This window comes from Oncorhynchus gorbuscha, unplaced genomic scaffold (genome assembly GCF_021184085.1).
Source record: "Oncorhynchus gorbuscha isolate QuinsamMale2020 ecotype Even-year unplaced genomic scaffold, OgorEven_v1.0 Un_scaffold_1525, whole genome shotgun sequence".
In the NCBI taxonomy this organism is placed as follows: Eukaryota; Metazoa; Chordata; class Actinopteri; order Salmoniformes; family Salmonidae; genus Oncorhynchus; species Oncorhynchus gorbuscha.
Window position 1 is genome coordinate 64,023 of NW_025744778.1, and position 11,765 is coordinate 75,787.

Below are 11,765 nucleotides of genomic sequence, written 5' to 3' on the forward strand. Positions count from 1 at the left end.
AGGTTAGTGACCAAAGAGACGACAGAGGGTTAGTTACCAGAGAGACGACAGAAGGTTAGTTACCAGAGAGACGACAGAAGGTTAGTTACCAGAGAGACGACAGAAGGTTAGTTACCAGAGACCAGACGACAGAAGGTTAGTTACCAGAGAGACACAAAGGTTAGTTACCAGAGAGACGACAGAAGGTTAGTTACCAGAGAGACGACAGAAGGTTAGTTACCAGAGAGACGACAGAAGGTTAGTTACCAGAGAGATGACAGAAGGTTAGTTACCAGAGAGACGACAGAAGGTTAGTTACCAGAGAGACGACAGGTTAGTTACCAGAGAGACGACAGACGGTTAGTTACCAGAGAGACAACAGAAGTTTACCAGAGAGACTACAGGTCAGTTACTAGAGACGCGACACAAGGTTAGTGACCAAAGAGACGACAGAGGGTTAGTTACCAGAGAGACGACAGAAGGTTAGTTACCAGAGAGACGACAGAAGGTTAGTTACCAGAGAGACCAGAGAAGGTTAGTTACCAGAGAGAGGCGACAAAAGGTTAGTTACCAGAGAGACGAGACAGAAGGTTAGTTACCAGAGAGACGAGACAGAAGGTTAGTTACCAGAGAGACGACAGAAGGTTAGTTACCAGAGAGACGACAGAAGGTTAGTTACCAGAGAGACGACAGAAAGTTAGTTACTAGAGAGACGCGACAGAAGGTTAGTTACCAGAGAGACGCGACAGAAGGTTATTTACCAGAGAGACGACAGAAGGTTAGTTACCAGAGAGACGACAGAAGGTTAGTTACCAGAGAGATGCGACAAAAGGTTAGTTACCAGAGAGACGACAGAAGGTTAGTTACCAGAGAGACGAGACAGTAGGTTAGTTACCAGAGAGACGACAGAAGGTTAGTTACCAGAGAGACGACAGAAGGTTAGTTACCAGAGAGACGACAGGTCAGTTACTAGAGACGTGACAGAAGGTTAGTTACCGGTGAGACGCGACAGAAGGTTAGTTACCAGTGAGACGCGACAGAAGGTTAGTTACCAGAGAGACGACAGAAGGTTAGTTACCAGAGAGACGACAGAAGGTTAGTTACCAGAGAGACGTGACAGAAGCTAAGTTACCAAAGAGACGAGACAGAAGGTTAGTTACCAGAGAGACGACAGAAGGTTAGTTACCAGAGAGACGACAGAAGGTTAGTTACCAGAGAGACCACAGAAGGTTAGTTACCAGAGAGACCACAGAAGGTTAGTTACCAGAGAGACGACAGAAGGTTAGTTACCAGAGAGACGACAGAAGGTTAGTTACCAGAGAGACGACAGGTTAGTTACCAGAGAGACGACAGACGGTTAGTTACCAGAGAGACAACAGAAGCTAAGTTACCAGAGAGACTAGACAGGTCAGTTACTATTGAGAGACGCGACAGAAGGTTAGTGACCAAAGAGACGACAGAGGGTTAGTTACCAGAGAGACGACAGAAGGTTAGTTACCAGAGAGACGACAGAAGGTTAGTTACCAGAGAGACCACAGAAGGTTAGTTACCAGAGAGACGACAGAAGGTTAGTTACCAGAGAGACGACAGAAAGTTAGTTACCAGAGAGCGCGACAGAAGGTTAGTTACCAGAGAGACGCGACAGAAGGTTAGTTACCAGAGAGACTACAGAAGGTTAGTTACCAGAGAGAGACGACAGAAGGTTAGTTACCAGAGAGACGACAGAAGGTTAGTTACCAGAGAGACGACAGAAGGTTAGTTACCAGAGAGACGACAGAAGGTTAGTTACCAGAGAGACGACAGAAGGTTAGTTACCAGAGAGACCACAGAAGGTTAGTTACCAGAGAGACGACAGAAGGTTAGTTACCAGAGAGACGACAGAAGGTTAGTTACCAGAGAGACGAGACAGAAGGTTAGTTACCAGAGAGACGACAGAAGGTTAGTTACCAGAGAGACGACAGAAGGTTAGTTACCAGAGAGACGACAGAAGGTTAGTTACCAGAGAGACGCGACAGAAGGTTAGTTACCAGAGAGACGCGACAGAAGGTTAGTTACCAGAGAGACGACAGAAGGTTAGTTACCAGAGAGACGTTTAGAGAGAGTTACCAGAGAGACGACAGAAGGTTAGTTACCAGAGAGACGACAGAAGGTTAGTTACCAGAGAGACGACAGAAGGTTAGTTACCAGAGAGACGACAGAAGGTTAGTTACCAGAGAGACGACAGAAGGTTAGTTACCAGAGAGACGACAGAAGGTTAGTTACCAGAGAGACGACAGAAGGTTAGTTACCAGAGAGACGACAGAAGGTTAGTTAGTTACCAGAGAGACGACAGACAGAAGGTTAGTTACCAGAGAGACGACAGAAGACAGAAGGTTATTTACCAGAGAGACTACAGAAGGTTAGTTACCAGAGAGACGCGACAGAAGGTTAGTTACCAGAGAGACGACAGAAGGTTAGTTACCAGAGAGACGACAGAAGGTTAGTTACCAGAGAGACGACAGAAGGTTAGTTACCAGAGAGACGACAGAAGGTTAGTTACCAGAGAGACCACAGAAGGTTAGTTACCAGAGAGACGCGACAAAAGGTTAGTTACCAGAGAGACGAGACAGAAGGTTAGTTACCAGAGAGACGAGACAGAAGGTTAGTTACCAGAGAGACGACAGAAGGTTAGTTACCAGAGAGACGACAGAAGGTTAGTTACCAGAGAGACGACAGAAAGTTAGTTACCAGAGAGACGCGACAGAAGGTTAGTTACCAGAGAGACGCGACAGAAGGTTAGTTACCAGAGAGACGACAGAAGGTTAGTTACCAGAGAGACGCGACAGAAGGTTAGTTACCAGAGAGACGACAGAAGGTTAGTTACCAGAGAGACGACAGAAGGTTATTTACCAGAGAGACGACAGAAGGTTAGTTACCAGAGAGACGACAAAAGGTTAGTTACCAGAGAGACGACAGAAGGTTAGTTACCAGAGAGACGACAGAAGGTTAGTTACCAGAGAGACGACAGAAAGTTAGTTACCAGAGAGACGCGACAGAAGGTTAGTTACCAGAGAGACGCGGCTGAAGGTTAGTGACCAAAGAGACGACAGAGGGTTAGTTAATAGAGAGACGACAGAAGGTTAGTTACCAGAGAGACGACAGAAGGTTAGTTACCAGAGAGACCACAGAAGGTTAGTTACCAGAGAGACGCGACAAAAGGTTAGTTACCAGAGAGACGACAGAAGGTTAGTTACCAGAGAGACGACAGAAGGTTAGTTACCAGAGAGACGACAGAAGGTTAGTTACCAGAGAGATGACAGAAGGTTAGTTACCAGAGAGACGACAGAAGGTTAGTTACCAGAGAGACGACAGGTTAGTTACCAGAGAGACGACAGAAGGTTAGTTACCAGAGAGACTACAGGTCAGTTACTAGAGACGCGACACAAGGTTAGTGACCAAAGAGACGACAGAGGGTTAGTTACCAGAGAGACGACAGAAGGTTAGTTACCAGAGAGACGACAGAAGGTTAGTTACCAGAGAGACCACAGAAGGTTAGTTACCAGAGAGACAGAAGGTTAGACAGAAGGTTAGTTACCAGAGAGACGAGACAGAAGGTTAGTTACCAGAGAGACGAGACAGAAGGTTAGTTACCAGAGAGACGACAGAAGGTTAGTTACCAGAGAGACGACAGAAGGTTAGTTACCAGAGAGACGACAGAAAGTTAGTTACTAGAGAGACGCGACAGAAGGTTAGTTACCAGAGAGGTTAGTTACCAGAGAGACAGAAGGTTAGTTACCAGAGAGACGACAGAAGGTTAGTTACCAGAGAGACGACAGAAGGTTAGTTACCAGAGAGATGCGACAAAAGGTTAGTTACCAGAGAGACGACAGAAGGTTAGTTACCAGAGAGACGACAGAGGTTAGTTACCAGAGAGACGACAGAAGGTTAGTTACCAGAGAGACGACAGAAGGTTAGTTACCAGAGAGACGACAGGTCAGTTACTAGAGACGTGACAGAAGGTTAGTTACCAGAGAGACGCGACAGAAGGTTAGTTACCAGAGAGACGCGACAGAAGGTTAGTTACCAGAGAGACGACAGAAGGTTAGTTACCAGAGAGACGACAGAAGGTTAGTTACCAGAGAGACGTGACAGAAGCTAAGTTACCAAAGAGACAGAAGACAGAAGGTTAGTTACCAGAGAGACGACAGAAGGTTAGTTACCAGAGAGACGACAGAAGGTTAGTTACCAGAGAGACCACAGAAGGTTAGTTACCAGAGAGACGACAGAAGGTTAGTTACCAGAGAGACGACAGAAGGTTAGTTACCAGAGAGACGACAGAAGGTTAGTTACCAGAGAGACGAGACAGAAGGTTAGTTACCAGAGAGACGACAGAAGGTTAGTTACCAGAGAGACGCGACAGAAGGTTAGTTACCAGAGAGAGGAGACAGAAGGTTAGTTACCAGAGAGACGAGACAGAAGGTTAGTTACCAGAGAGACGTTACCAGAGAGACGACAGAGGTTAGTTACCAGAGAGACTACAGACGGTTAAAGTTACCAGAGAGAGGAGACAGAAGGTTAGTTACCAGAGAGAGTTACCAGAGAGACGACAGAAGGTTAGTTACCAGAGAGACGACAGAATGTTAGTTACCAGAGAGACGACAGAAGGTTAGTTACCAGAGAGACGACAGAAGGTTAGTTACCAGAGAGACGACAGAAGTTAGTTACCAGAGAGACGACAGAAGGTTAGTTACCAGAGAGACGACAGAATGTTAGTTACCAGAGAGACGACAGAATGTTAGTTACCAGAGAGACGACAGAATGTTAGTTACCAGAGAGACGACAGAAGGTTAGTTACCAGAGAGAGAGACAGAAGGTTAGTTACCAGAGAGAGGAGACAGAAGGTTAGTTACCAGAGAGAGTTACCAGAGAGACTACAGACGGTTAGTTACCAGAGAGAGGAGACAGAAGGTTAGTTACCAGAGAGACGAGACAGAAGGTTAGTTACCAGAGACGACGAGAGGTTAGTTACCAGAGAGACGACAGAAGGTTAGTTACCAGAGAGACCACAGAAGGTTAGTTACCAGAGAGACGACAGAAGGTTAGTTACCAGAGAGACGACAGAAGGTTAGTTACCAGAGAGACGTGACAGAAGCTAAGTTACCAAAGAGACGAGACAGAAGGTTAGTTACCAGAGAGACGACAGAAGGTTAGTTACCAGAGAGACGACAGAAGGTTAGTTACCAGAGAGACCACAGAAGGTTAGTTACCAGAGAGACCACAGAAGGTTAGTTACCAGAGAGACGACAGAAGGTTAGTTACCAGAGAGACGACAGAAGGTTAGTTACCAGAGAGATGAGACAGAAGGAAAGTTACCAGAGAGGCGCGACAGAAGGAAAGTTACCAGAGAGACGCGACAGACGGTTAGTTACCAGAGAGAGGAGACAGACGGTTAGTTACCAGAGAGAGGAGACAGAAGGTTAGTTACCAGAGAGAGTTACCAGAGAGACGACAGTAGGTTAGTTACCAGAGAGACTACAGACGGTTAGTTACCAGAGAGAGGAGACAGAAGGTTAGTTACCAGAGAGAGTTACCAGAGAGACGACAGAAGGTTAGTTACCAGAGAGACGACAGAATGTTAGTTACCAGAGAGACGACAGAAGGTTAGTTACCAGAGAGACGACAGAAGGTTAGTTACCAGAGAGACGACAGAATGTTAGTTACCAGAGAGACGACAGAAGGTTAGTTACCAGAGAGACGACAGAATGTTAGTTACCAGAGAGACGACAGAATGTTAGTTACCAGAGAGACGACAGAATGTTAGTTACCAGAGAGACGCGACAGAAGGTTAGTTACCAGAGAGAGGAGACAGACGGTTAGTTACCAGAGAGAGGAGACAGAAGGTTAGTTACCAGAGAGAGTTACCAGAGAGACTACAGACGGTTAGTTACCAGAGAGAGGAGACAGAAGGTTAGTTACCAGAGAGAGGAGACAGAAGGTTAGTTACCAGAGAGAGTTACCAGAGAGACGACAGAAGGTTAGTTACCAGAGAGACCACAGAAGGTTAGTTACCAGAGAGACCACAGAAGGTTAGTTACCAGAGAGACGACAGAAGGTCAGTTACCAGAGAGACGCGACAGAAGGTTAGTTACCAGAGAGACGCGACAGAAGGTTAGTTACCAGAGAGACGCGACAGAAGGTTAGTTACCAGAGAGACAACAGACGGTTAAGTTACCAGAGAGACGACAGAAGGTTAGTTACCAGAGAGACGACAGAAGGTTAGTTACCAGAGAGACGCGACAGAAGGTCAGTTACCAGAGAAACGCGACAGAAGCTAAGTTACAAAAGAGACGAGACAGAAGGTTAGTTACCAGAGAGAAGAGACAGTAGGTTAGTTACCAGAGAGACGACAGAAGGTTAGTTACCAGAGAGACGACAGAAGGTTAGTTACCAGAGAGACGACAGAAGGTTAGTTACCAGAGAGATGCGACAAAAGGTTAGTTACCAGAGAGACGACAGACGATTAAGTTACCAGAGAGACGAGACAGTAGGTTAGTTACCAGAGAGACGACAGAAGGTTAGTTACCAGAGAGACGACAGAAGGTTAGTTACCAGAGAGACGACAGGTCAGTTACTAGAGACGTGACAGAAGGTTAGTTACCGGTGAGACGCGACAGAAGGTTAGTTACCAGTGAGACGCGACAGAAGGTTAGTTACCAGAGAGACGACAGAAGGTTAGTTACCAGAGAGACGACAGAAGGTTAGTTACCAGAGAGACCACAGAAGGTTAGTTACCAGAGAGATGAGACAGAAGGAAAGTTACCAGAGAGACGAGACAGAAGGAAAGTTACCAGAGAGACGCGACAGACGGTTAGTTACCAGAGAGAGGAGACAGACGGTTAGTTACCAGAGAGAGGAGACAGAAGGTTAGTTACCAGAGAGAGTTACCAGAGAGACGACAGTAGGTTAGTTACCAGAGAGACTACAGACGGTTAGTTACCAGAGAGAGGAGACAGAAGGTTAGTTACCAGAGAGAGTTACCAGAGAGACGACAGAAGGTTAGTTACCAGAGAGACCAGACAGAATGAGACTGCAAAGAACATTTATGGATCTACTGGGATTTTCAAAAGAGACTAACTCTCTGTTTGGTCTGCTCTTGCACTCCAGAGATACGTAATAGATGGGTTCATATTTTTTTGCGTTACAGTTGGGTCATTTTGATGAATGTATTTGCAATTTTGACGTTAAATATATTTTTTTATTCATGTTTTTATGTGTTTAAAAGACAACTACATTTTCGAAATGCATTTACTGTTTTGCAAAAGTTGTGTCTTGTGGACTCTGTTTTGAAAATCGACAACGGTTGTTCCAAAGAAATGCTTGTGTGTGATTGAGAGAAACTAATACATAGACAGTTGCTTGTGAGACAGTCCATGACTTCAGCACATGTCATAGTTTATTCTGTATAGTCTTCTACTGCGTATATTCTGGTCCTTCTGTAGCTCAGTTGGCGCTTGTATGGCGCTTGTAACGCCAGGGTAGTGGGTTCGATCCCCGGGACCACCCATATGTAGAATGTATGCACACATGACTGTAAGTCGCTTTGGATAAAAGCGTCTGCTAAATGGCATATATTATATTATTATTATATATTATTTCCAATCATAACTAAAATAAATGTTTTAACTACTTTATTACTTAGCTCTGTGCGTATATTAATGTTTTAACTACTTTATTACTTAGCTCTGTGTGTATATTAATGTTTTAACTACTTTATTTCTTAGCTCTGTGTGTATATTAATGTTTTAACTACTTTATTACTTAGCTCTGTGTGTATATTAATGTTTTAACTACTTTATTACTTAGCTCTGTGTGTATATTAATGTTTTAACTACTTTATTACTTAGCTCTGTGTGTATATTAATGTTTTAACTACTTTATTACTTCGCTCTCTGTGTATATTTTTGATCATGCACTGTTGAGAAAAGTTTACAAATCAGTATCCCGTGAACTTGACGAAAAATCTTTGTTGAGAAGATGAACGCACCCCATTCCCAACAGCTATCTTAGTCAATAAAACGGTGACCGATTTGACCAGTACTATCAAGCCATCACTGATATTGAAATGAAGTTGCTCAATATGAAAATACAATATAGTCAACGAAGCAACTCCGTGTGATTTCTCTTTACAATGAAAGGGGGTGCACCGTTCCTGGAGGTACTGCAATACCAGGTCGATGCGTGGAGTGGACGGAGCAAGCCCCTATTCCATCTCCCTATTCCAAAAATCAATTTAATATATGGTCCCCAGATAGGGGACGTATCAGATATTAAACTGATAAGAACAGATACTACACTTGATCTTAGCCAAAAGGCCGAGAAGCGATACCCACAATGTTTTCGGGAGAAAGTAGCCGTTCTCCGACACGTCAAATTCGCTTATGGTTACACCAAAATGAGCTCTGTATGCTTTTTGTTTTCCATTAAAAAAATACAACGCTTTAAATAAATGGTGGCCTGGATGGGGAGTTGATCAATGCCAGGAATGACCACGTTTGACTGTTACAATGTAACACATTTGTAGGTTCTAAGATCACGTGGTCGCCCGCTCTCCAATCAGAAATGAGAGGACGCGTTAAGTTAAAACCAGATCAACAGCTAAATTGGAATAATAATATATTACGTGTGCGTGTGTGTGTTTGTGGGGGGGGGGGATTTGGAGATAATAATATTGACGTAACATTTGATCTTGTATCAAGTATATCTGGCAGCATTGCTGCCACAAACGAACTGAAGCAATTGTCCACTTGGTGGCGCCAGAGTTCCACCGACCGTCGCTTTTTCCTGGTTGTCCTGTGTGGTACAGAAAACTGCATTTCAATATTGAACCACGACTTCAAGACATCGTCAACGAAAATAGCCGGTCTTTTTTTTTGTATCTGTCTGTAGAGCCTTGTATGATAAGTCCATTGTGAGAAGGCCTTCATAAAGTGTCCCTCCTAAATTTACTAGAGGCCAAACCTCAACGATGTCTAATGGCACTGGACTGCAGTAAGAGAGCTAAGGAGAAGGATGGTCCTGGCTGCCTAAATGTTTCCTCCACATAATAAACTAAGAAACATGGCACTTTGGAGGCTTACTTTTATAATTACACTTACTCAGTCACTATAACTACATTATACTAGCCCTACATTAACCACATTATACCACACCGGGCTATGCACCCGCACTGGGGACACCGTGCGCACCACTGCATAACACGGTGCCTGCCTGGTCTCTCTAGCCCCCCGGTAACCACAGGAAGTTAGCGTAGGTCTCCTACCTAGCGTAGCCCTACTCCCTGTGAGCCCCCCCCCCCCCAATACATTTTTGGGGCCGACTCTCGGGCTTCCATCCGCTACGCCGTGCTGCCTCCTCATACCTGCGCCTCTCAGCTTTCATTGCCTCCAGCTCTTCCTTGGGGCGGCGATATTCTCCAGGCTGAGCCCAGGGTCCTTTACCGTCCAGTTCGTCCTCCCATGTCCATTTCTCCAGGTAGTGCAGCCTCTCCCACTGCAGCTGCTGCTGCTCCTGCTGCCTCTGTTGCCTCTCCTGTGGCTCCTGGGGATGTCATTCGAAAACATAATGTTAACTTTCACTGCTATGCGGATGACACACAGCTGTACATTTCAATTAAACATGGTGAAGCCCCAAAATTGCCCTCGCTAGAAGCATGTATTTCAGACATTAGGAAGTGGATGGCTGCAAACTTTCTACTTTTAAACTCGGACAAAACAGAGATGCTTGTTCTAGGTCCCAAGAAACAAAGAGATCTTCTGTTGAATCTGACAATTAATCTTAATGGTTGTACAGTCGTCTCAAATAAAACTGTGAAGGACCTCGGTGTTACTCTGGACCCTGATCTCTCTTTTGAAGAACATATCAAGACTGTTTCGAGGACAGCTTTTTTCCATCTACGTAATATTGCAAAAATCAGAAACTTTCTGTCCAACAATGATGCAAAAAAATGTATCCATGCTTTTGTCACTTCTAGATTAAACTACTGCAATGCTCTACTTTCCGGCTACGTGGATAAAGCACTAAATAAACTTCAGTTGGTGCTAAATACGGCTGCTAGAATCCTGACTAGAACCAAAATATTGTGATCATATTACTACAGTGCTAGCCTCTCTACACTGGCTTCCTGTCAAGGCAAGGGCTGATTTCAAGGTTTTAAAGATAACCTACCTATCTCTCTGATTTGGTCCTGCTGTACATATCTACACATACGCTACGGTCACAAGACGCAGGCCTCCTAATTGTCCCTAGAATTTCTAAGCAAACAGCTGGAGGCAGGGCTTTCTCCTTATAGAGCTCCATTTTTATGGAATGGTCTGCCTACCCATGTGAGAGACGCAAAGTCGGTCTCAACCTTTAAGTCTCTACTGAAGACTCATCTCTCCAGTGGATCATTTTGATTGAGTGTAGTCTGACAGTACCCCTTGGGTGCATGCCGTAGATCTTAGTGGGCTATACTCGGCCCTGTCTCAGGATGGTAAGTTGGTGGTTGAAGATATCCCTCTAGTGGTGTGGGGGCTGTGCTTTGGCAAAGTGGGTGGGGTTATATGCAGTGCCTTAGACCGCTGCGCCGCTCGGGAGGCCCCTACCAAAAGCAGGTCTTAACAGTGACACAGTTGGTAACAGTGAGTAATGGATGTAGATAACAGAAGCACAACCTATCCAGCCGTGACCCATAGGAAGGAGTGTCTGAATACTCCATTTGTCTTGTTCAGTAGGCTAACCATCCCCCGTATTCAAAGAGCGCCCCTCGTCTGATTACCAAAGACACGCTCCACCTAACTACTCAGTCCTCCTATCATTTTGTGTTCTACAGGAGGGAGGGAGGGAGGGAGGGAGGGAGGGAGGGAGGGAGGGAGGGAGGGGGAGGAAGGAGGGAAGGAGGGAGGGAGGGAGGGGAGTGTTGTATTTCTCCATCGTCTTGCGTCACAAACCCACACTTCACAACGAATCAGTAATCATTGCCCTCCTGTCTCTATCCCTCTACTCAGCCTCCCTCCTTCCCTCCTGTCTCTCTCCCTCTACTCAGCCTCCCTCCTTCCCTCCTGTCTCTCTCCCTCTACTCAGCCTCCCTCCTTCCCTCCTGTCTCTCTCCCTCTACTCAGCCTCCCTCCTTCCCTCCTGTCTCTCTCCCTCTACTCAGCCTCCCTCCTTCCCTCCTGTTTCTCTCCCTCCACTCAGCCTCCCTCCTGTCTCTCTTCCTCTACTCAGCCTCCTTCCTTACCTCCTGTCTCTCTCCCTCCACTCAGCCTCCCTCCTGTCTCTCTCCCTCTACTCAGCCTCCCTCCCTCCCTCCTGTCTCTCTCCCTCCACTCAGCCTCCCTCCTGTCTCTCTCCCTCTACTCAGCCTCCCTCCCTCCCTCCCTCCTGTCTCTCACCCTCTACTCAGCCTCCCTCCTTCCCTCCTGTCTCTCTCCCTCCACTCAGCCTCACTCTTGTCTCTCTCCCTCTACTCAGCCTCCCTCCTCCCTCCTGTCTCTCAGCCTCCCTCCTTCCCTCCTGTCTCTCTCCCTCTACTCAGCCTCCCTCCCTCCCTCCTGTCTCTCTCCCTCTACTCAGCCTCCCTCCTTCCCTCCTGTCTCTCTCCCTCCACTCAGCCTCCCTCCTGTCTCTCTCCCTCTACTCAGCCTCCCTCCTTCCCTCCTGTCTCTCTCCCTCTACTCAGCCTCCCTCCCTCCCTCCTGTCTCTCTCCCTCTACTCAGCCTCCCTCCTTCCCTCCTGTCTCTCTCCCTCCACTCAGCCTCCCTCCTGT

The 11,765-nt window shown here is 46.2% G+C and overlaps 1 non-coding gene across 1 annotated transcript; it reads right to left on the reverse strand.

Moving 5' to 3' along the window:
* Nucleotides 1–8,151: 8,151 nt before the first annotated feature.
* On the reverse strand, nt 8,152–8,342 carry LOC124017100. The gene has a single exon (XR_006835461.1). It is a non-coding gene; the product is annotated as a U2 spliceosomal RNA (small nuclear RNA).
* Between the last annotated feature and the right edge of the window lie 3,423 nt (nt 8,343–11,765).